The 26,080-nt window shown below is 38.7% G+C and overlaps 1 pseudogene; it reads right to left on the bottom strand.

The window, feature by feature from the left end:
- Positions 1–2,357: 2,357 nt before the first annotated feature.
- Positions 2,358–2,708, bottom strand: LOC114904264 (annotated as a pseudogene).
- Between the last annotated feature and the right edge of the window lie 23,372 nt (positions 2,709–26,080).

Here is a 26,080-nt window from a genome sequence, read left to right as displayed (position 1 = left end):
TTCCAGGTTCAGTATATCACTAGTTTGTAGACTAGCTATATCATCTTTCTGTAACTTAGTTTTATCATCTGCAAAATACTTACCTGGTTGTGCAGACATTAAAGGAGATTATGTATTTTAAATGCTCAATACAGTGCCTAGCACCAGACAGTCAAAATAGACAATGGTGAAGTTTTCGATGCTTTGCAAACATGAAAATTTCCAGTTATAGAGAATAAGAATATTATTAGGGCTTCCCTGGTGGCGCAGTGGTTGAGAGTCCGCCTGCCGATGCAGGGGACACGGGTTCGTGCCCCAGTCCGGGAAGATCCGACATGCCGCGGAGCGGCTGTGCCCGTGAGCCATGGCCTCTGAGCAAAAAAAAAAAAAAAAAAAAAAAAAGAAGATTATTAGCTTCCGCTTGGCTGTGAATTTAAGAAAGAAGAGAGCGTCTAAGAGTTTTACAGAAGTAAAAGCCTCAACTACCACCAGTGAAAGAAGAAAACGGGATTTAAAATGTATCAGGAATAATATCCAGTTGCATATTTGCTGGCTGTGCAAATAAACACACATAGGTGAATGAGAAAAAGAAACATAAAAAGCAACTGGTTCGAATTTTGTCTTTGATTCTGACTAGCTTGGAAACATGAAACTAACTTCTTCTTAGAGTGGCTCTCCCTTTCAATGTTGCTTCTTCAGAGAAGGCTTCCTGAACTCCTTAAACAGATTGCAGGCAGACCTCAGAGGTATTGTGGGTACAGTTCCAGACCACTGCAATTAAAGCAGATATCACAGTAAAGCAAGTCACAAGAATTTTTTTGGTTTCCCGTTCAATATAAAAGTTATGTTTACACTGTACACTATATTTTATATTATAAGTATGCAATAGTATTATGTCTAAAAAAAGCAATGTACATATCTTAATTAAAAATACTTCATTGCTAAAAAATGCTAACCATCATTTTGAGCTTTTGCTAGTGGAGGTTTAGAATATAGCAAGAATCACCAAAATGTGACCCAGAGATACAAAGTTTGCAAATGCTGTTGAAAAAATGGTGCTGGTAGACTTGCTTGACGCAGGCTTGCCACAAACCTTCAATTTGTAAAAAACGCAGTATCTGAGAAGTACAATAAAGCGAGGTATGCCTGCAGTCCTCTTGTTATATGGATTTCTAAAACCCCATACTTCTCCTTCATATCATTGGTTTTTTAAGACTCCATGCTTCTCTCTCAGATCATCTGTCATCTTGGTTATCATGTGATCATTTCTATGGGCCTCATTACTTCCTGTCTCTACAGCTAAAAGATAAATCCTATGGAAGCAGGAACACATCACTCTTGTTTCCCACCTGCCCTCACTTTGTCTGTGGCAGGACCTGGCACAAGTAACAGATAAAATAATAGGAGAATAAACATGAGTGTGCAAGTGAAGGAAGTGAAAGGGGAGAGGAGACAGAAATGTGGTAGAAAGAAGTGATGCTGGGATTTGATGCACATCTTCTATAACCAAGTTCAGAGCTTTTCCCTTTATTGCACCAGACTCCTTCCTCCCCTCCTCTTTCCTTCCATCTTTTTCACTTTGTTTAGAATATAATTTTAAAGTATAATTATAAATAATTATAAAATATATTTTAAAAATATAATTCAGATCATTATGTGGTTGGATGTTGGACTTGCTTTTCAGAAGGTCTAGGGGAAGCTTTTCTTATCTGTGGACTTGACACTTTCACCAACACTATTAAACACGGACAGTGGAGACGCTGACCTTGGGCACTGAAATCATCAGCTCACTTTTAGTGGAGCCCAAATTAGGCACAACTGGGGAATGAAGGTGATCAGTTTGCCAACAGCTGATGTCAGCCAGCTTGATGAGATTAGCACATCTACAACACTGCATCATGTGTGGGTACAGGTGCCTTTAACCAACAGCACTCTTTGCATCTAAATCTGCTTCAGTCATGAGTCATCTTGACCCTCCCCTAGGTTCAGGTGCCAGTCTTTTAATTTTTGGTTTCTGGACCAAGCACTCTTTACAGACTATTGAAAATAAAATTACCTTCATCAGTGAGTCTTGCTCAAGGGACATCCTTTTATACCAGCATTTTCTCTGGGTCTTGTTATTGACATGGACCAGTCTGGATGGTAGACACCATCCTGGTTCAGCCATTACCATTGTTATCAGGGGCCCAGATTCTTCTGGAGGCTTATATTATTACCTGGGACATGGTTGGAAGGAACCTCAGAGACAAAAGTCATCATCCTTCCTTTCTACTTTTTTTTTTTTTTTTTAAGAAAAACACATGACTTTATTATTCCCAGCACAAAGGGCAGGTCTTTGCAAAATGAGGGGGCAAGTTCTGATGGCAGGGAGGAGGCCCCTACTTGCCGGCAATGAGCAGGCTCCACAGGACCACAGTGGCTGAGTCCCCGTGCAGGAACATTTTTGAGATGTAGTGGTCCTTGTTGACTGGCTTGGACTTCTTCTTGCCCTTGCCGCTCTTGGGTCCACATCTTCTTCACGTTCCCCAGCACCATGTTGCAGTGCTTGTCGAAGGCTTTCACACGGCCCAGGAGCTTTTTGTTGTTGCGGCAGTTGATGAGCACTTGGGTGTTGTTCTTGACCGACTGGGTGAGCACGGAGAGTGGCCCTGTGTTAAACTCCCCCTCCTCCCACTTCTGCAGCTCCTGTGGTGTCACATCTTACTCTGGGGCCTGTCGAGGAGGCTCATGGTGGTGGTGGTGGTGGCCACGCTCTCAAGTCACTACCGTCTCCTCTGCGTTGCTTTGGCCTTCCACAGAGAGCCCTCCCCACTTTTTAATAAATGATTGAACTAAGGCCCAGAGAGCAGAAGTAATTTGACTAAGGCTTCACATTATGATACATTGTGACAGTTAGATTTAGATCCAGATATCCTTGACCTGAGTGCTAAGTACAACTCTGGGGAGACACCAACATTTTTTCTTTCTTTTTTCCTTCCGTCCTTTCTCTCTCTCTCTGTTGCTTTTATTTTTGTTTTGCTTCGTTTTAATACATTGTAGGTACTGGGACAAACCCAAGTAGCAAGGCAGTTACCATGAAATATCCAGGCCCTCATTATGCATTCCACTGAGTCTCCTCCTACCTCTCACTCTTCCATTAAGTCAACAAGAAAGAGAAGAGGCTGCTTCTTCCCTCTTCCTATTTTTACCACCAGATTTAAACTTGGAGTCTGTAAAATACCCACCCCACCATACCCCCACCACATAAACACATATGTCTTGATTTAGACTAAGTCTTGATATCAACTGAATAACCCACTAAATACATGCACACACAGGATGGAGCCTGTTTAAATCTTATTACCATTCATTTTAATGTAAATTTAGTGATCACTAAAGGGCTGCCGCAAAGGCAATGACTCTGCTCCCCTGGTGCAACTCCCCTCCCCAAACGTCTTGGAAAAATAAACAGAAAGAAACAAGATCCACATTTTTCATGTCTGTCAACTTTGCAACATGTGCTAACCAAGTAGGTTACTGTAATAGGAGACTGTTATAATTAAGCCCTTTTCTCCCCATGCCATGCTGGAGTTGAGAGTCTGCTGGGAGCGATAAGAAAGTTCTGTTCTACTGAACGTTTTGACATTGTCTTTTGAAATTTGCAGCTATAGGGTATAAAACCTTTTTTATTTGGGTTGTGGGAGACTGTAAACTGTACAAACAATCACACGTGAACTGGAAATACAATATTAAATGTTGAACAAAGGGTATATTTTCTCCTAATTCCAATGAAGCTCTATTTTTCTAATGGAGTCCCATGATTCAAACATATTTAAATTGGGGAAAAAAAAAAAAAACCTTCAATCTTCCAGTCAGTTATAAAACCATTGTGTGCACAGAAACTTTATAACAGCATGGGAGTTTATAATCCCCCAGCAGGAGGATTAGAAATTTGCAATGAGAGAAGTCCTTAATCTTGCACTTACATAACTGCACGTTTCTTAGATTTAAATTGTACAAATCAAAAAAAATGAAGATCATTTTGTTCTTTTCTAAAGGGTACTCATAGATAAATGATGACTGGTTAGAGCCTATTGAACATTTGAACCATTTGTAGAATATAATTTATTCATACCAAATACATCGGAAAAGTAACTCTAGTGTTAAATTACAACGTGAAGAAATTAAAAGGTAGAAGTGAGCCGTTGAGTTTAAATGGATGCTCTGAGGTTTGTAGAAAATGTCAAAAGAGTTCAAATGTTCATAATGTAAAAGTAAATATTTGGGCATACTGTAGGAAGGCTTTATCCTGATGTAAGATAATACAGTTCTTCATGAAATATGTTATAAAGAGAAGACTGTTTAGTCTAGCTCATTTAATTTCCGTGTGTTTTATTAATAAACAATTATACCAAAAAGGTACGTTCTTGCTCCCCATCTTCCTCATTCAAGTCTGTCTAGTTCTCCCATAAAGTTCATTCCTGAGTAAGTCAAACCAACTATAATTTTCCTTTTTCTTACTGATTTTTCTTCATTTATCAGAAAATTTGCTGGATCAGTAAAACATCTGTGAGGGCTTGAGGGTAGGAGACTGATAATGGTACTTGGTCCATAGGATGTAGAAATAGCTAAGTCCTGTAGTCATCTGGCCATAATGCCCCCCCAACATGTGAGGGGAGATACAGACACAAAGAAGTCAAAGTCAGGCAAAATATTGCTTTACACATGGCTGGCTTTCGCCTTAAACTTGGGAAGCTGAGCTGGGTTACATGGAGAATTCTTTTGCTATGGTTTGATATTTTAAATGGTACTTTTCTTTAAACTTAACTTGCATCTTGGAACTTACCACTTTAGTAAATCTAAAATAACAATATTAAACTACAAAAAGAACCAAAAAATACTAAAACAAAATGAATGCATAGAGCCAAAAGAATAGAATAAGAGACGAGTGTTTAACCCTGAAGGGAATAATGAATATGCCCATAATTCTATCCGTGTATTTACCTAATATCCACATTGCCACCTATTAAATGTCCAGGAATCTAAACAGCAGGGTCTGTACACTTCTTCCTTAACTGATGCAGAATAAAGATAAGCAGGCTATATCCAGGGCCTTGAGGGCAATGTTTTCTTAAACAGGACACCAGACGCTCTAACCATATAGGCCAAAAACAAAAGAAAACCTCGTTATCCACCTAGATGGGTGGGTGGAGGCTGAGGGAAGACAAGTATATGTAGTAAAGCATTAATATTTGAGGAATCTGGGTAGCATGTAACCAGTAAGATTTTTTTCTTCAGTAGTTTGAAATGCATATATCTAATCTAACAAATGACTTATTTACAGTATATAAAGAATGCCTACAAGTCAATAAGAAAAAAGCAAAGAATATTTTTAAATGTCAAAACATATGAACAGATACTCAAATTCACTAGTAATCGAAGAAGCAAAGTTAAAACAACAGTGAATAACACAACACACCCAAAATAATAGGAAAGAAAAAGAGAGAGGGAGAGTGGGAGAGAGGTGAAGGGAGGGAGAGAAAGAAGCAAGGAAGGAAGAAAAGGAGGAAAGAGGAAGAAAAATGAATAGATAATAGCAAGTATTGACACAGATTTGGATTAACCAGGAATGTAATATGGTACGATCACTTTGAAAAACTGCGTGGCTGAACTTCTCATACCTTATTACCCTGAAGTTCTACCATAAGCAACTTGACCCTTATGTACTATAAGAATATCCACGTGTTTACCAAAATACATGTACAAAATATATATTTTCAAAAATGTTCACAGAAACACTACTTTTAATAGTAAAAAGCTGAAAATAATCTAAATGTCCATCTTCAATACAGTAGATAAATAAATTATGCTGTATCCACATAATGGTTAAAAATATGTATTTTTTTAAATATTTATTTATTTGGCTGCACCAGGTCTTTAGTTGTGGCACGCAGAATCTTTAGTTGTGGCACGCAGAATCTTTAGTTGTGGTATGCAGGATCTTTTCTTTTTCTTTCTTTTTTTTTTTTAGTTGCGGCATGCAGGCTCTTAGTTGTGGCATGAGGGATCTAGTTCCCTGACCAGGGATTGAACCCAGGCCCCCTGCATTGGGAGCATGGAGTCTTAACCACTGGACCACCAGGGAAGTCCCTGTATTACACTATATTTAACTTCAGCTACACAACACAAGATGAATGAATCTTACAAAGATTGAGCAAAAGTGGTTCAAGCACCAAAGAGTAGATACAATATGATGCCATTTATATAAAGTTCAAAAATAAGCAAAACTAATCTGTTTGAAGCCCCAGTAGGGGTTAATATTGATCTTGGACAGGGAGGATATCAATTGAAAGGGGATAAAAAAGAGGCATTTGTGGAGAGAGGATGCTGAAGATTTTGTTTCTTGATCTTGATAATGAGCCAGTTGTGCATATTTTATAAAAATTCACTGACCTTTATGATTAGTGCAATTTTCTGCATTATATACTTATATTTCATTGAAATAGACCTTAAAAATAGAATTAAAGATTGTTACAAAGGCCCTTTTCACCCAGGAGAGTATTTCTTGAATTTAGGTGTTTGGTGGATTATTTTAGAAAAGGAAGGGAAAAATATTTCCTTTAGGAAAAATATTTCTATTTAAAATAAAGATCCAAGGACTCACTCTGTCCAGAAAACCAGTGTGAATAATATTTAGTCCAAGAATATAATATTCTAAGTGTATTAAACCCACTTTCAGGAAATTCCCTTGTGGTCCAGTGGTTAGGATTTGGCACTTTTATTGCCATGGGCCTGAATTTGATCCCTGGCCGGGGAACTAAGACCCCACAAGCCACACGTCACAGCCAAAAAACAAACAAACAACCACCTGTTTTCAACTGCTGTAACCACAGCAAATGAGGAATTTTATCATCCTAAATTGTAAAATGAATTCTTTAGATTACTAATTTTTTTTTTTCTTAATCTTATGAACCTCATGGTCCCCAGTTTGAGAAGCACTAAATGTTGCAGTCAGGACAGACTAGGATCTTTCCTTGCTTTCCTGTGGAAACTAAAAAACCTCAAGATGTTAAAATAACAAGTTTTATTTCTCATTCAGAACTTATGTTCATCACAGGTCACCTGACTCTGCTCTATATCCTATTCTAGGACCTGGGTCATTAGAGGAGCCACCAGTGCTGCTGGTTGCTTTGGCAGAGGAAAAGAGAGTGTGTGGTGGATCACATACCACTTTTTAACGTTTTCCTCTGAAGAAGTGATACCCATCAGTACTGCTTACATTTCACTCTCCAAAACAAGTCAAACAGCCATACCTACCACCAGCGAGGGGGGAACCTACAATCCTACCCTTTGCCTGGAAGAAAACTGCAGTTGTTGGAGGAACTGCACTGAGTTTTCAATTAGTTCTCACATCTATAAATGTAATCTGAGTACTTTAACAGTGATGTGATCAAATGACACAAGGAACACATCCCAGACACATGTAGGTCAACTGCAATCACTTACTACTAAGGTCCCAGTGCTTGGCAGAGTGCCTGACTTATGGCTTTGCTCCCTGAATATTTGTTGAGTGAATGAAGACAACTGAGTGTATAATCAGTTCTGTGCAAAGGCTATAAGTACCAGAAAAAGATACAAAAGAAAAAAAAGAGGTAACCTTTGGAAAAAAGAGGTAACCTGAGAAAGCATTCATCATAGAGGAAAACAGCAGAAAAGCAGGAAGGAGGGTCAAAGACAAGGAAGTGGAGAAGTACCTGATGGGCAGATTCAAATGTCTATAATGACCAAGTATATATTGTAAATGAGCAAAAAAGCCAGAAATAGGGCAATAGGGAGGAATAGGGACTGGGGCAAACAAGAAAATTCCTTCCTCATGTACACATTTCAGCCAATTACTTAGTTCTAACTAATTATTGCCATGCAGAAATATGAACCCACTGTTTCCAGACCTTTCCAGTTTTCTTACAGTATTTCCAAAGTTTTAGCTTTTTCAGCAAAATATCCCAATTTGCAAACACCAAATAGGTCAAACAAAACACTTCTACTCATCAGATTTAGACTGTGGGCTGTTGATGTGTAACTATCTCACTCTTGTTGCAAATGAAATTTAGGGAATGGTGATTGTGGAAAACAGTGATTACAGCGGAGCTGAAGGTTGAAATCTGGTTGTGGAGTACTTCATATAAAAAGCCTTAACTATTTTCTTCTGCAGTTTACAGAGAGGTTAATAAAATATTGACGTGGCTTGAAAACTTATGTAAAAATTGATTTTAATTATTCCAAAATTTACCCTGGTTTCAAAAGTTTCCAAGCAGTCACTGTTGCTTCTCTATTGGACAAAGAAAAAGATTGTTTTCTTGGTATTGCTGATTTTGTGGGATAATATTTCAAGGGTATGGACAATAAAAACTGGACTGTGCACAAGTGTTCTGTTGGTGGTGGTTGTTGCTGTTGTTAAAACACTCAAAACTATTTGGCTTTCATCATGATCCAACATTTATTGAGCAAATGTATAGCAAGAAGTTTCAGCCTAAGTTAAGCAGATACAGTTAGGTCAAAATGTTCCCATAACCTAAACATTTCAGAACCAACACTCCCCCCCAAAAAAAACAGAATGACTCTCATTAAGTATTTAATTTAATTATTTTCCAGTGCTTGGGGCTACTAGTGCCTGAGCACATAGTTCTTCTTAATTTCATCAGCAGGCATTTATGAGTCCCTGCTGAGGGTGGATATGGAAGAAATATAAACTTTAAGGTATTTTTCTTTCTTATTAAGATAAAATGCAAAACAATTCATTGTAATTTTCAGAGTCAAAATAGAGCAATCTTTTGTAGCTGCTTCTGGGGTGCATTTGTCACCTTCCCCCATTCAACAGAAGAAGGCATTAGTCCAAATTTCTAAAACTAAAATTCATTTAGGACACATACTTTAATTTGAACACACAGTCAAACATTTCTAGGATATTAACTCCTCGGTTCTAATGAGAGCCCAAATTGACCACTTAAGCCTAAATTTAGAATTCATTTCTGTTGATTCCGTATTTTCCATCATCTCCACTAACAGTCGAAGATGTTGAAAATGCTAGAAAGAAGTCAGCAAGGAGAGAAATCTAATTTTCTGTGCAGGACTCATATAGTCTGAACAGAATAGTACATTCCTGTCCAATTGCACACATCTGGAGTTTCATTTGACTGGAAAAGCACATCCTGACTATGAATGGAGGGTCCAACCCTAATGTCTCTCTCAACTTTTAAGACTCTCAACAGCCTGCAAGGCACTTAGCCAGGCAAGGGCAAATCCCTTTTCCACCTGCAGAAAAATTCAGAAAAACCTTACTCTGAGAAACAAGGAGGGAGGAGGGATACTAATCACAAATGGCGTGATAGTACCCTGGAGTGATCAGCATTTACTTAATTCAACAGTCTACTCACATCCAGATGTTCCACACACATGTTCAGTGTGGTTTAATGAGCATGGATAGATGTGCCCCACAGATAAGAAGATGAGACAGAATAAACCACTGAAGGGCAGTATTTTCCTCAAAAAATCCTGCCTATCCTGTCCTTGCAGAGAGTAGAAAAATCAGAAGAATGCTCCTGATATGTGCTTCATTATGTTCCCAGTTCATCTGGGCTCTGAGATCAGACTGAAGCGGATGGAAACCCAGCTTCATCATGCATTAGTTTAAGTGACATTGTGTGAATCACTTAACTGTACCTTAATTTCCCCATCAGTAAAAAGGGATTGTAATAGTGCCTGCTCTGTGTGATGGTGTTTATTAAGTGCATCACATAATACTTGATACAAAATAAGAACTCAATAACTGCTGTCATTATCATTGTTTTAATAGTTGGTGGTGGTATGGTTAACATTATTTTTTTTTCTATTTCCAGAATAGGGACCGATTCACCATAACTGTGAACTAAATTAAACTTGGGGATTTCCCTAAATGTTTATACTTTCCCTCTTTTTGTTCAAATAATAGAGCCTTGTTTATTCCAACTTTCAGATATTCACACAACTAAAGGAGGCCATTCCAGGTCCTTCTGGTTTCTATAGGTTTTAGGACATTGCTTCTGTAAGGTATAAATGTTCATGCACGTGTGCACGCACACACACACACACACACACACACACACACATACTCTCACACACAGAGCTGTAGACCATGGCTCTTTCTGTTCCCAGTCATTCATGCATTCGTTCCACAAATGCATATTTGTATACAATAGCTCTGTACTATATCTCAAGATTGCCTTGGCTGCAATCTATAGCATCTATAAGAATTAAAATTTTTATATATCTTAGATGCAGGTTGTGTGTGTGGGGGGGGGTCAAGGGACATTAAGGGGACATAATTTTTTATAAGACTGTTTATTTTTCAGCTGGGGAACTGCGACAAAGCAAAATTAAGTGAGTTAAGTGAGTGGTATGAAGGCGTTTGAAAGTTTGCCTTCAGGGCAGAACCTCAGGCTTTTCAGCAGGAGCTTTCTGCAAACAGCCACCTTCCCCAAACATCACTCCCTCTGATCATCCCAACACCCTGGCTGTCAGTTCACTACTTTTGCTTTGTGCCAGTGGTCTGGTCCAGGTTTAGCCATGAATCACCATGTAGCTTGATGATGGGCCACTAGTCTTTCCTCAGGCTTTACTCCTGCCACACTGATTGGCATCTGGTCTCCTTCCTGAGATTTTGACTGACAACCCATTCCTGAGTGAAGCTTCAAACGTTTCTCTCAAGCAGAATAAGAGCTCACCTCAGCCCCACTTACCTTCATGGGCTGTTTTCTCTTCACACAAGTAATTGCAAATTAGGGACCACTTTGCCGTTATGGGTCTTCAGATCTGTGTATCTGAAAATCCTCTATTGGACAGCAAGAAGCTCCTCCTCCTACTTTGTTGCTCCTCCTCCCCTCTATAAATCACCCTAGAACAATTTGGATCTCTAATTAAAGGAATTATATTATTCCACAGTTACTGGCCTACTGGATGCACTAGCCTCCTCTGGAGCTTACGTCCAGAAGGCTGTTAGCTAAGTTTAGTGTCTCAACAGTTAATTGATCAAATTCCACGAATTTTCATTTTCCATAACTCACTTTTTTTCAGGGGTGAGGCATTTTTTAAAATGTGATGTGATTATCATTTAACAGTTGTTATTCAAACCATTTACAAAGAATTGTTTTCAGTTTTCTTTATCAAACCATGACCCTCCCATATGATCCCCTCCCATCAACTCTCTGAACCTTGATATATCAGGAAGCCTTCTTAATGACTACACTCCCCTCAACACATGCATACAACAAGCAGGCAGGGCAGTGCAAAAAACATGGGGCATATGGGCAAACAGATCTGGGTTCAAATTCTAGTTCAGCTCCTTGTATGTAATAGAAATTGAGGCAAGTCTCATAGCTTCTGGGAGTCTCACATCACTCATCTACAAATCCAGGAGATTGCCAACATTGCAGAGTTTCACTGAATATTAAATTTATACATAAATATGCACACACATACATATATATGCCATTAGATTGTAGTATGTATGTGTGGAATCTGATCCCCAGTAAATACCTGATGAAAAGAATAGCTATTGTCATTATTCTTCATTGTGGAAAAGGAAAAGGTGAAATTGCCTTGAGCCAGAGGTAATGTGACCTTAGGTGTAAGGCAGCTCTTCCAGCTGAAGTTAAAAAATTTTTTTTTTAAAAAGGTAGATAAGTAAGTAGATAAAATTAATTTTAAAAATTCTTGAGACTGATATATACAAGCTAAACACATGCCCACCAACTCCAAGATTTCCTGGGTCTACCATCTGGGATCTTTTGTGCCTATAAAATTGACTTAAATTCCATGCTGTCCCTTGAACCTGAGCATCCAAATCCGAAAGGAATCCGACCTAGAGCTTGGTTATCTCCCTCTTCTCCCTTCCTTCTATTTATATAGAGTCTTCTAGCTGCAGCACTTGAAATTACAGTCCCTGAGGATTTTGGTTGGATCTTGTTTGTCGCCTGTAATGCTGCTGCCAATCTCCTGACCCGGCCAGCTCTGTGGGGCTATACCATCAAGGCTCTCACTTAAGTTTACCTCCAGCCCCACCAATGCACTAATGTACTCTATCACTCACCCTCAGCCAGGGGACTAAAAATAGCCTCTGGCTTCAATTGCTTGTTTTAAAAGGAAAAACAAAATTGAGAGAGTGAGAACAGAAATGATGACAGCTTTCCATTTCATCCTGCTGTACCAAAGACCTTCTCCAAGGGAAATGGAGTTCTTTCAATTAGCTCACCTGATCTATATCACCTAGGCTCCGCTGAGAGTTTCCACATGCTGGTGGGTAGCCTGGCTTCTGCCAAGCTTCTCCTCTCTTCTACTTGATGTCCTTCTATGCCCCAGAATCTTTTCCTGTCAGATGTGAGAGTCTAATTCACTGCCTTTCAGGGAAGTGGCAAGAGAAGCTTTCTGACAAGAACTTATTAGAGGGAGCTCTGGTGAGACCATGCAGTTCAGAGAAACACAGTGAATGACGGATTGGGTTTCAAGTTACTTTCTACACATGTTCTGGGGCATCTGTATACTTCAGATTGTGTAACATTGTGTAACATTCATGGGGACTATCATGTAAAAATCTCATTCAAGGACCTAAGTAACTGCCCAAATCCACATTGTACCTTTTTGCTCCACCCCTACTTCAGCCCTCCATTCTTTGTAAAATACTGTGTTCTGGCTGTACCAAATTTTCTTGCCTACCTCCCCCAAGTGTGTTTTTAACAATTCTTGAAGTGCCCAGATGTCTTTCCTGCCTTCATTTTTCCACTTGTGTAATACATGAAAATCATTCTAAAATAGCATCTACTTCAAAAGTTTTCCCCTGAATTTTGTGCCCCACACAATGCTAAAATTAAAAACACAAACAAAAACCCAAAGCCCTGAATCTGTTCATTTCTTGTGACACAACACCCAATAACATATATTAATACTGTGGTAATGATGATGATGAAGATGGTGATATTGATGATAATGATAATTTAGGTGAATGGTCTTGTTTCAATATTAAAAGGTGAAATTGTTAGAGAATGAACTGAGTATATCTTAATTAATGTTCCTGCCTCTTCAGCATGCTGAATGGCACATAATGGGAACTCAACAATTTTGGTTGAATTGGATTGAGTAATGTGTAGAGAAAACTCAAACAAAGCAATCTATGTTCTTGATTTGGTGTTTGAAACTTCAGAGTTGTTTTCATTGCAGTGACTTTTCTTTAGACCTTTTCTCCATCTTTCAAAAATAGATTATATCTTTGGAAAGTACCAGGGTAAGGGTAATTGAAGGCTTGCAAATGCAAAAGATATAGGCCTTATATTTTGAAGAGTTTCTTTACATCAATTTTCTTGTACTATTTTATGGCCGGGATTTCTTATCTAAGCCAAAGCTAAGAGCATATTAAGCTGAGATTATTCATAGGTATTTTGAATCCCATTTGGCATTCAGGATTCTGATTATTTCTATTCTATCTGTCACATTATTTCTTTCTTTTAAAAAAGTAAAAATGTAGCAAGATGTACTCTTATAAGAAAAAAGAAAGACAGTGGAAGTCTACTGATAATAACCGTGGTCATTAAGATGAGCATTGTGCTACATCATTTGGAACTTCCTTGAATTTTGACCCCTAGAAAATTAAAGTACAAGGAAGCAAGGAAAGTGGTTTATTATTCCTCTGTACACGAGAGCATCCCATTTCCAATCGTGGGTGGGATAAAGAAGCCAGCTATGATGTCACAGGGAAATAAAGAAGGAAGAGTGGCTTTGGAAACAGTCATGATATGATCCATAAAGTGTACAGTTTCAGTGATAGGAGAGATGTGCATGTGTAAGCCTGCAAAACAAAGCAGTGATTTGTTTTGTTTTTTAATATATAGGACTTTACTAAATATACTAAGAAATGCTTTCTGGGGTCTTAGCTCTGATAACTTCTAAACTGATTATGTGTCATTTTGTATTATTGCAATAGACATTACAGAGGTTTTGGTGGGGGGAGGTGGATGTTGTTTGCTTGTTTTGAAGCCTTTGTAAAGGACTGGTTATCCTCACCCTTATCTCTCTTCCTCCACCTTACTCCTTAAGGGTACCTACTACTGCTGGGGCCCAAATGGATAAGAACCCACAGACCAGGTGCCATGTTTTGTCATTGTAAAGGAAATAAACTAATACTTAAGCACCTCAAGCAATCCACATGTGGCACACTCACTTTGGCTTTTTGAACCAAGATTGTGATACAGTCATAACAATGAAATATTATTTTGTATAATATTTGATCTAATCTACTATTTAGTAATGTGACCTGAGATCCACCATGGCACCTTCTGGGTTTCTCAGCCATTTGGAGCTGTGTCTAAAAGATTTAGACAAATAATTCTCAAGCAAGATTGATTTCCCCATCAAGTGACTTTTGGCAATGCCTGGGAACGTTTTTGTCACATCTTGGGGGATGCAATTAGCATCTAGTGGGTATTGCCAGGAATGCTGGTTAACATCTTACAATGCATAGGACAGTCCCTTACAACAAAGAATTATCTGATCCAAAATGTCAGCAATGCCCAGGTGGAGAAATCTGATCTAGAGCCCTTCTACTCAAATTCTGGTCCATGGACCAGCAGCATCAGCATCACCAGGAAGCTGAATAGAAGTGTAGTATGTCACCTTGTCCCCAAGATTGAATCAAAACCTTAACATAGACAAGACTCCAAAGGATTCATATGCTCATAGTTTAAGAGGCATTAGGCTAGAGTGGTAGTTCTTCACACTTAAGGGTCACGGAGTCAACTGGGTAGCTCTTAAATAAAAACAAAAATTACCCATACTTGCCACACCCTTGGAAATCATGATTCACTGGTCTGAGGTGGTACTCCTGGCAACAGTAGCTTTTCGAAGCTTCTTAGAAAATTTTAATGTTCCACTAGGGTTGAGACTCCCTGGTCTAGTACAGCTCAGAGTGGGGAGAACATGCTTAGAATGTACAGATATCTCGGAATTCTTGGGACAATCTGGTTTGTGTCATTTGTCCTAAAATATTATAGCACCCCTTTTCACTCTCAAATGTGTCCTGAGCTTGGAGTAAGCAACAATTTCTTAAAAACAAACAAAAATGTACTAATCATAAAGGATCAAACAAGATAAATTAGATCTTATTAAAATCAAGAACTTCTGTTTATCAAAAGATACCATTAAGATTGTGAAAAGGCTATCTACAGAGTGGGAAAAAGATATTTTCAATGTATATATCCAACAAATAATTTGCGTACACTGCATATATAAAGAACTCCAACAAATCAATAAGAAAGAGACAAGACAACACACTAGGGCAAAAGACTTGAATGTGTGCTTCATAAAGGAAGCTGTGCAAATGGATAATCGGCATAAGAAGACCTGCTCAACTTCATCCACCTTCATGGAAATGCAAATTTAGACCACGATAAGCTATCAGTACAAACAAGTTACAATGACTAAAATGATAAAGACTGATGATTCCAAGTATTGCTAGGATGTGGAGCAAGAAGAACCTTCAGCCTTGCTAATGGAAGAATAAATTGATAAAACCACTTCAAAACGTGTTTTTCCAGTTACCTACCAAAGTTCAGCAAATGCATATATATATATATATATATATATATATATATATACACCCATGATGAATACTCCTACTCTTAGATATATACCCAAAAGAAATAGATACATACGCTCATCAAAATACATGTATTAAATTTCCCATAGTAACACTATTAGTAATAGTCCAATATTGGAAACTACCCAAATGCCCAGCAGTGGAATGAATAAATAAGTTGTAATATGTTCACAACGATGAAATATACAGCAACAAGCATGGATGATGTTCAACTAAACACAATGATATGGGTGAATCTCTCAAACATAATACTGAGTGAAAGCAACTAGACAAAAGAGCACATACTCTATGAATTCATTTATAAAAATAGGCAAAAGTAATCCATCCACTTACAAGTCCAAGCAGCAGTTACCCTTATATACATTCAATGAATGGTATATTGTGTGCATTCTTGAAAGTGTATACAACAATTGAATTATTTTTTAAAGTGTCCTCTATTGGATGATAACGTTCACAGCCAACTTAGTGTGATGGAATAGCCTCAGGTCAGCAACGTTGGGCCTGAAGAGCCGTCATTCAAAGTCTACCCAAGGTGGTAGCACTCCCTCTATTAGCTTCTGTAGGTGCCCAGGGAGAACTGAGATGATTTCACACCGATCCTCTTTAGAATAGCCATTCTCTACTGAAGCTGAACATAAGAATCATCTGGTGAGTTTCTAAAACTCCTGGCAATTCAATCAGAAACTTTTTTACCTCCCCTGGTAATGACAGTGTGCCCAGGGCTGGGAACCACTATCTTAGCCTCACATCTCTGCAGTCATCCATATGGCTGCTTCAGCACAGTTATTCTGATGGTGCTGATGGGAATTAGATTGATGCCCTCAGTTCCCTTACGACGTTCATTCATTTGTTCGCTATCTCAATAAGCATGCAATATTTACTAGGTCCTGTGTTAAGTGCTAGGTGCTAGACCAGGGTCATAAAATTAGATTGTAAGCGTCTGGGAGCAGAGACCAAATCTTTTTAGTTCTGAGTTACAATCTCAATGTCAAGCTCTGATGGTACACACAATGAGCCTCAGAAGAACGCTGGAGAACTTTTAGGGAAATAAGGGTGGGGAAATTATTTTAGGTGAAAGAAGCAACATTGTGAAGGTGGGGAGCCATTTCTTGTCATCAAAGTGAAGTGACCATTTTCTAATTTCAGGGTATCAGGAACCTCAACAATTCTAGAAATGGAAACTCTAACTCATAATAATAATAATAACTGTGTCATAAATAACTAGATTTTACCTTTATTTTTCTCTCTCTCATCATTTTATCCTCAGTGCTCAGCACAGTGCCTGACATCCTAGAATTGGTCAGTAAATATTTGTTGAATAAATTAACAATTGAACAAGTGAAAGAAAATATTCTCTGAGGAAAGGAAGGATGAATTAACATTTATTGAATACCAAACACGCTCCATGCACATGCCAGACACCTCCTGTCCTTAGTGCCGTTTAATACTCATGGCACATTGTAAACGGGTGGCATGATTATCCTCCTCTCAAAGCTTAAATAAAATATGAAGCCCAGAGAGTATAAGGAATGTCCCAAGATCACAGGGCTAATTGGCAGCGCCCAGATTCAAATTGCAGGGTTGCAATTTGGCGCCCCTGCTCTGGGCATCGCACTCCACAGAGCAGCAGGACAGCAATGAGCCTGGGACATGATCCATCCAGGCCCATCTGGCCCCTGGTCTCCTCTGAGGCCAAATACTTTACCTCACGTATCTACCACCATCAAGCCTGCATTCCTCTCATTGCTCATATTTATAATTCAGCATCAAATTATCTTATTAACAACATGCTGATTAAGTTATGATAGAGGTGCCACTATGGAATCAGAGGTATTTCCATGGAAACTAAGTGGCAACTCCCTCTCCCCAACCCTGCAGTTTTATTTGAGTCTCCTGAGGAAGGAAAGGAAAAGTACAGAATTTTGAGACTAGCCAGTTCTTGTTGAAATATGAACTCCAAAGCTGCCAGGAGAAAAGTGAGTAGAAAACCCTTTGGCGCTGGCTGGATCTTCCCTCCCTCTCCCCTTCCTTTCTCCCTTTTTTTTCTCCTCGCCTTTTTCTTCTTCCTTCACACTCTCTGGGCTCTTCCTTCTCTCATAAATGTTTCCCCTTTGACTGTAGATCCAGAGCATAGCACTGAAACCACAGCCCTCAAAAGTCACTTCCATCTGGCCTGAGAAGTAGTGGGCTCCAGAGTCTTTATGGAAATTTTCAACTTCTAACTAGTTACAGATCTAAATAAAGCCTTTACTTAGAACTGTAGGTTCATTAAGGAACTGTCTGGATTCCTGTGTGCTATATTTTCTTCTTTGCTTAACTTTTTTCTTAGTCTAGGTTCTCCAGAGGAACAAAACCAATAAGATAGATAGATAGATAGATAGATGATAGATAGAGTTTATATATATATATATATATATATATATATATATATATATATATATAACAGGATATATTATTTCTATATCTGTATATCTATATGCATCTGTATCTGTCTATCTAGAGAGAGATTTACTAAAAGGAATTGGCTCATGTGATAAAGCTAATAAGTTCCAAAATCTGTAGTCAGCAAGCTGGAGACCCAGGAGAGCCAATGGTGTAGTTCCAGTCCAAACCCCAGTTTGAAAGAAGGAGAAAACTGTCCTAGCTCAAAGACAGTCATGGAAAGAGAAAGAAGTCTTGCTTACTCAGCCTTGTATTCTAGTCAGGTTTTCAAGGGATCGGAGGAGCCCATCCGTATTGTGGTGGGCAATCTGCTTTACTCAGGCTACTGATTCAAATGTTAATTTCACCCAGAAACGCTCTCACAGACATATCCAGAAATAATGTTTAGCCAAATATCTGGGTACCCCATAATCCAATCAAGCTGACACATAAAACTAACCATCACAACTTCCATTTTAGCAATTTAACCATTGTTCCCTTCCATAATCTTATAGCCTGCCTTCTCAGAGTGTGTTCATCGACTTCAACCAGATTTTCCATTGTTATTTCTCTCAGTCTCAGAGTCCAGAGTCCCCACAACCCACCAATTCTAGACTGTCCCTGAGACAGACCTGCAGACCACTTCCATTCCCTTCCAATCTGACTCATTACCAGCTCCAAAGCAGGGAGAGTTCTCCTCCCTTGGTATCTGTTGAACAGTAATTCCCAGAGTGTGTTCAGAGCATGATAGTCTTCATGGCAAGTTGGTAGGAACATGATAGGTAAATAGGTGCTGAAGAGATGCATAAATGTGAAATATCTATAAAATAGTTCCAAGTGCAAAATGTTGAGAAGCACCAAGTATCATACCCTTCTCTTAGATTTTTATGATTTACTTTTTATTTTTTATAATGCATATTACAGGGTAAGGGCTCTGAAAGGCATTTATTCATTTCCTCATTGAGTATCTATTGAGTACCAACCATGTATAAGGCACTGTTGTAAGCACAGGAAAGATAGTTATGTAGGAAATAGGTCCTGCTCTCAGGAAGCTTGTGTATTCATTGAGGGGAAACAGAGAGTAAATATATAAGTACTATAAAGACAAATAAAATGGGCAAGGAGCTAAATCATTGGGGAACATGCTATTCTATAAAGGGCCATCAGAGAAGCACCTCTGAAAAACTGATATTTGAACAAAACCCTAAATGAAGAGAGGGAGTAATGTGTGGGCATATTATAAAGGAGTCGTAAAGCAGTTCTGAATAGGAGTATTGTTCATAGGTTTAAAAAGTGACAAAAGCTGTGTGGCTAGAGCTTGGTGGGAAGGCAGGTTGGAGAGGAGGCTAGTAATGTAGCAAGAGGCCAGATTATTATCTATTGTTTTACAGGCGATGTAAGGATTGTCAGGACTTATTATGTGACTCAGGAGGTGGTGGGTGGAGGAATCCGAGAAAAAGAGTGATATAATCTGGCTAGCATTTTCAGGGATCAATGAATGTAGCTTACACATTGCAGGGAGGCACGAGGTGAGTTTGGAAGTTACCATACTTGTCCAGATGTGACACAACTGGGCTTTGGGCTAAATGTGCAATAGTGGAGGTGAGGAGAAGTGGGTAGATTCTGAAAGTACTTCATTCTCCAGTGAGAAATTTGATTAATTCCATATAATCAAGGATTTCTCAAATTTACTTGACCATTGGCCTCTTCCACAGTTGACTCTCCAATTATTTTTTGACTAAACAGTTCAAATATAAATTATAGTTAGTATATTAGCCTCTGATTAGTAAATATTATACAGTTTATTTTTATATCTAGTATATTTCTATTTCAGATTATTCTTTTGTTTTCCTGTGTGTATACAAGTATCCCTAAGACTGGTAACATAAATCTACCACTAATAGATTTAAGTGGATTTGTTTTTCTCTTTCTGTATGTGAAAATCTATGAGTGTGGTTCCCCCTAATATGGACTAGAGGCTTCCTTGTGAGTGGCTACATTGTTACTTCTGCCCAAAGTAAGGGTCTGTCTGTGTTCCACCTTCAAATTCCTATTCATCCTTCATAGTTCCTTCCTCTGTGAAGTCCTTCATGAACATACATGAACAGGCAGGTGCTCCCTGCTGGGTAACTTCAGGGTGGCCTGAGCCTATGTCCATTTTAGCATTGCTTCCTGACATCAGTGTGCTCTGAATATGTGGACAGACTTCCCCACTGCACTGTGAGCTTTTTTTTTTTTTAATTTATTTATTTATTTTTGGCTGTGTTGGGTCTTTGTTGTGTGGGCTTTCTTTAGTTGAGGCGAGTGGGGGCTACTCTTTGTTTTCAGTGGGCTGGTTTCTCATTGCAGTGGCTTTTCTTGTTGAGGAGCACAGGCTCTGGGCACGTGGGTTTCAGTAGTTGTGGCACGTGGACTCAGTAGTTGTGGCTTACGGGCTCTAGAGCACAGGCTCAGTAGCTGTGGCACATGGGCTTAGTTGCTCCGCGGCATGCGGGATCTTCCCAGACCAGGGCTCGAACCTGTGTCCCCTGCATTGACAGGCAGATTCTTAACCACTGCGCCACCAGGAAGTCCCAGCACTGTGAGCTTCTTGAGACAGGGATTGTGTGTATCCCTCCCTGTATCTTCAGACCCTCCCACCACGCATGGCACAGAGCAGTTAGGAACAAATGCCTGATGAGTGACTAAAAAGGTTTTATTATTTATTTGTTTAAGAAATAAGAATTTGTTGGTTTAAGAAATATTTATTTAGTGCTTTCTAGACTCAAGGGTTGATTTAAGAAATATTTATTTAGTGCTTTCTAGACTCTGATGCTACATGTGCACACACATATACATACACTCTTACATTATATATATATACACATATATTTGTATACATATGTATATATTCATCTATTGAAAGAGATGATCAAGTCAGTAGAGTTTTTCAAGGCATGATGCATACTATAAAAATTACAAGGTGTTGATTGAGCATAGAAAAACTTTAGGCAATGGTAATTCTTTCAATGGAAATTCTCCCGAAACTAAGCAGGAGGAAAATCTAGAAAGCAGGGAATGTCATATGTTTTCAGAAGATAATTAGTTCAGAATGATTGGAAGTCCTACAGGGGGCATGGTAATAAATAAAAGCAGAGGGGTAGATTAGAGCTTGGACACTATCCAGTGGATACAATGGGTACAGATTGTTGTAGCTTGAAAAAGAAAGTTACTTTGTGAAATGGTTGAATTCAGTTTATTTGGGCTTTCTCCCCAGTTTTTCCTACAGTTGTTATTGAGTCTGAAGTCAACATTTTCTTCAGCCAGCACATGGAAAAGTTTCAGAAGATAAATATATTGAACAAAAGGCTCAGGGCACTTAATCAGAGAACATGGAAACCTGGGAACATGATATCTATCTCATAAAGATAATTAAAACAAAGGGACTAATGAATTGGTGTGGTGATGTCATTCAGTGGTAGATGGGATTGGACTGATTTAATGCTGGGAAATGTTATTTATGTTCCCAGATTTCTCTCAGTTGGTTTACCTGAAGTTCTTGTGTTATTGTGAGGAAAAAAATTGATACTGGATACAAGTGGCAAAAAAGGCAGCTACAATTTGCATGAGGATAAATCATAATTATCTTTATCATAATTATCATCAGTATTTCTTTGCTCAGCCAATTAAATATATTTCACATTTTCTTTTTCTCTTTAGACCTAAAATTCAATACAACAATAGCAGTGAGCCTGTGCTTTTAGGGGATATATTAAATGTAATAAAAATGATTTATATTCAAGTTAGTATCTAATAGCAGTAGTAAGCTTCTTTTGTCGTATAAGAAATGCCTTTTGTGAATGGTATTTTCAGGTTATATTTCCCTCTTTTTAAGCAGTCCTATAAAAAAAAATTCTGCTTTATATAGCCAATAATTTTCGAGGACAGAGTATGTTCTCTCGTTAATGTCTCCTTGAAACATTCATTAAATAATTGAACATCAGAAAAAAGGTTTATCTCCATATGAACTTATATGTGCTAATAATGTTATTGAAAAATAAAGGAGAAAGTATGTTTCTTAAAAGAAATTTTTTTAAAAGACTGACCATATTTTCTGTTGTTCAGAGTGAACGTAGCCTTGTCAAGGAAAGACGAATGCTTGTGATGGTTTTAAAAATGCCCGAGACTAGGCATTTTGTCTGAATGAAAGCACACAGCATGAATCTGGGATAAATCTCACAGTCTTCCCTGTTAAGTCACTTTCTCTTTCTTTTGTATTCTCATCCTCTCTCTCTCCCCCTCTCTCCCTCCCTCCCTCCCATCTCCTCCTCCTCCTTTCCTCCTTCTCCCCCACCCCTGTGCCCCAATTTATATTTCAAACCTCTTTCAGTTTTACAACTGCATGGGCCTTGAAATACTTAATACCTTCTGTTTTATAGATGAGAAAAATAAGATCTATGGGAAAAGGAAACATCACAGCCACTACAAACAAGTAATTGATAGATTATAGTTGTCTACCAAGTGCCTACTGACCACTTATATATATATTAAGATAGGAATGTGTATGTATGTGTGTGTGTGTGTAAACATGCACACGCACGCACACACACACACACACACACACATAGGGTTGGCCAAAAATTTCATTCTGGTTTTTCATATTACAGAAAAACCAGGTCGAACTTTTTGGCCAACCCTATCTATCTATCTATCTATCTATCTATCTATCTATCTATCTATCTATATTCCACTGATTGAAACACATGGCAATTTTCCAGTATCTGGGAATTTGGAGAGGGTGTATTACCCATCCCCATCCTTTCCTCAATTTCAATAAAGTTAAAGGGTAAGAATTCCCATAAGGCAGTTAGTCAAAGGAAGATGCCTGCATCAAACTAATTAACATTATTCCACAGACCAAGGGCTTTGAAAGCAGAAAAACATGACATCCAAATCCAATTCCTTCACTTATCTACCCCTAGATACTCAGTTTTCTGAGCACTAAAACAGTGACATCCAACATGTGGAGTTATTGAGCTGTTTAACGAAATGGACTGTATATTAAAGGCCAGTTAATGCACTTATCCTGAGATTCTTAACCTAGAAACAAAAACCCTCCAGGGAGGGGCTTTGGGAGTCCTTAGATGAACTTCAGGCATGCCTAACCCTTTGATAGTCTGAGCATTTTTCTGCATATAAGCATTCTTTTCTTTGGGAAAAAAATCCCTCACTATTATTAGATTTTCAAAGATGTGTTCCCAGTTATTTTAAGAAAACTGACATAAATAGAAGCTGTAATTGCTGGTGTTAATAATAATTATTATAACCACAATGACATTACTAATATTTAACTACAAACAAATAATATTATTATGATTATTAAGACTCAGTTCCTTGCATATGAGCCAAAACTGGTGGGTGAATCACATTTAAATCATCGGGTGCTTTGCTTTTACCAGGTAGAATGTTCCAATTTCTTCTTATTACATGAGCCCTTGAGGTCTTGTTTCACTCTGATCCACAGAGGAACTCATTTCCCCAGAAAGGCAGGATAATGAGGTCTGCTTAATTTATAGCTGAGTACATTTACGTGCTCTCTTCATTAACGGGGATGCCTGTTTAATTCAATAGAATCCTGCATGTGGTACACGTAGAAGACACCAGGACCCTGTCCACTCCACATCCATTTATTACCCTGATGCCTCCAACATACACAAACAAACCATGTTTTACAAACTGCTTAGAGATTTAAGTTGCATTGTACATTCTGTTGTAGCAAAAAGGGTGATTTAAAATCATTACGCCTAAAATTCAGGCCTTGGTATGCTTTGAAGTCAAGAGGGACGATTTGTCAGCTGGTTGGTCTTTTGCTTCTAAAGCTAGTTAACTGATCAATCTAATGTCAGAGGAGCAGAGACAAATGGGAGACATTTTACCATGTGGGAAACTGTACATGAAGATAAATCCAACATCCTGCTTCATTTCATCTGCAGTTATCTTTGCAGTAATTGCTTTGGAATGCTCATGGTACTCTTTGCATAAAGGATGTGTTGGAATCTTTAAGTTCTTTAAATTCTTGCATTGAATCTTGCTTTGCTCCATTTTGGGGTAGGGAAGGCCGTAATCTCTCACTTTATTTTTTATTTATTTATGTTTGGTTGCGTTGGGTCTTCGTTGCTGCGTGCAGGATTTCTCTAGTTGCTGTGAGCGGGGGCTACTCTTCCTTGCAGTGCGTGGGTTTCTCATTGTGGTGCCTCTTGTTGCAGAGCACGGGCTCTAGGCACACGGGCTTCAGTAGTTGTGGCACGTAGCCTCAGTAGTTGTGGCTCTCGGGCTCTAGAGTGCAGGCTCAGTAGTTGTGGCACACAGGCTTACTTGCTCCGCGGGATCTTCCCGGAGCAGGGCTCGAACCCATGTGTCCTGCACTGGCAGGCAGATTCTTAACCACTGCACCACCAGGGAAGCCCCCATAATCTCTCACTTTAAATGCACACTTGGCAATGAACAAAGTTGGGATTCTTGATTGGTTGTTTACTGTGTAATTAATTCACACATTTCTGAAATTTCCTGACATGTTTGCAAAGTAAATCTTTAGTGAATTTCTTGTATTCCTTGATGAATTTGTTTGATTTTTTTAATAGATCTTTATTGGAGTATAACTGCTTCACAATACTGTGTTAGTTTCTGTTGTACACCAAAGCGAATCAGCCATATGCATACATATGTCCCCATATCCCCTCCCTCTTTAGCCTCCCTCCCATCCTCCCTATCCCAGCCCTCTAGGTATGCAAAGCACTGAGCTGATCTCCCTGTGCTATGCTGCTGCTTCCCACTAGCTAACTAAATTGATACAACCACTATGGAGAACAGTATGAAGGTTCCTTCAAAAACTAAAAATAGAACTACCATATGACCAGCAATCCCTCTACTGGGCATATACCCTGAGAAAACCACAATTCAGAAAGAGTCATGTACCACAATGTTCATTGCAGCACTATTTACAATAGCCAGGACATGGAATTTATTTGGTTTGTGCTATGAACATAATGATGAAACTGGATCTAGAGTAACAGCTTCCCCATGAATAGATTTAGTTACACCAGCTGTTCTAGTTACCTACTGCTGCATAAAAAACTACTCTCAAACTAGTCGGCTTAAAAAAACAGCCATGTGATTATATTCATAACTTTGTGGATCAGGAATTGAAACTGGGTAGGAACAGCCAAGGTCACTTCCTGGTATTCAGCTAGCAAATGGACCTTAGGGTCCAATACACCTTCACTCGAGTGGCTGGTGCCCTGGGTGGGGTGGGGGAGGGGTTGTGACAGGAAGGCTGGGCTCCTCTGGGACTGTCAACCAGAGCACCTATATGTGGCCTCTCCAGCAGGCAGTATTAGGTGATCAAACTTCTTATTTGGCTGCTCAGGGCTTTTAGGGAGGAGCAGAAAGGTGTCTCCAGCCATCTTTAATCTACCACACCAGCACATATCAATTCTTTACAAGCTTCATTAACAAATTGTTTTACCTCCATCACCTCAAGCTTCTATGATATGTGCTAGAATTTTCAGCAAGATGGGTGGTGGGGAGAGAGGAACGGTGATTAATTAGATAGCTATTATTCCGATAGCAATGGCAGGCTGCATTTGCTTAACTCTTAGCAACAATGCTGCTTTAGGAAAATCAATAAGTAAATTTCTTGCCTAAAAAAAAGAGATTAGAAACTTTTATAGGGGAAATTTATTGTAGTTTTCCTCCCCTTCTTTGGCATTCTCTCCTCCATTTTTAGATTGAGAGATTGCTTTGGAAAATAACTATTTTTTTTCCATGACTCTATAAACAGAAAATTGTTTTGGTGATTTTTACTGATTTTGAAGGCAATCTTTTTTTTCACAGTGTTAGTCTCACATTGATTTTTTTAATTTAATTTTTTATTTTATGTTGGAGTATAGTTGATTTACAATGTTGTGTTAGTTTCAGGTGTACCGCAAAGTGATTCAGTTTTACATATACACGTATCCATTCTTTTTCTGATTATTTTCCCAT

The sequence above is a fragment of the Monodon monoceros genome, unplaced genomic scaffold (genome assembly GCF_005190385.1).
Source record: "Monodon monoceros isolate NGI ecotype Baffin Bay Population unplaced genomic scaffold, NGI_Narwhal_1 Super_Scaffold_10, whole genome shotgun sequence".
NCBI lineage: Eukaryota > Metazoa > Chordata > Mammalia > Artiodactyla > Monodontidae > Monodon > Monodon monoceros.
The sequence above is the reverse complement of the archived record's forward strand: the minus strand, read 5'-3'. Positions and strand labels throughout refer to the sequence as shown.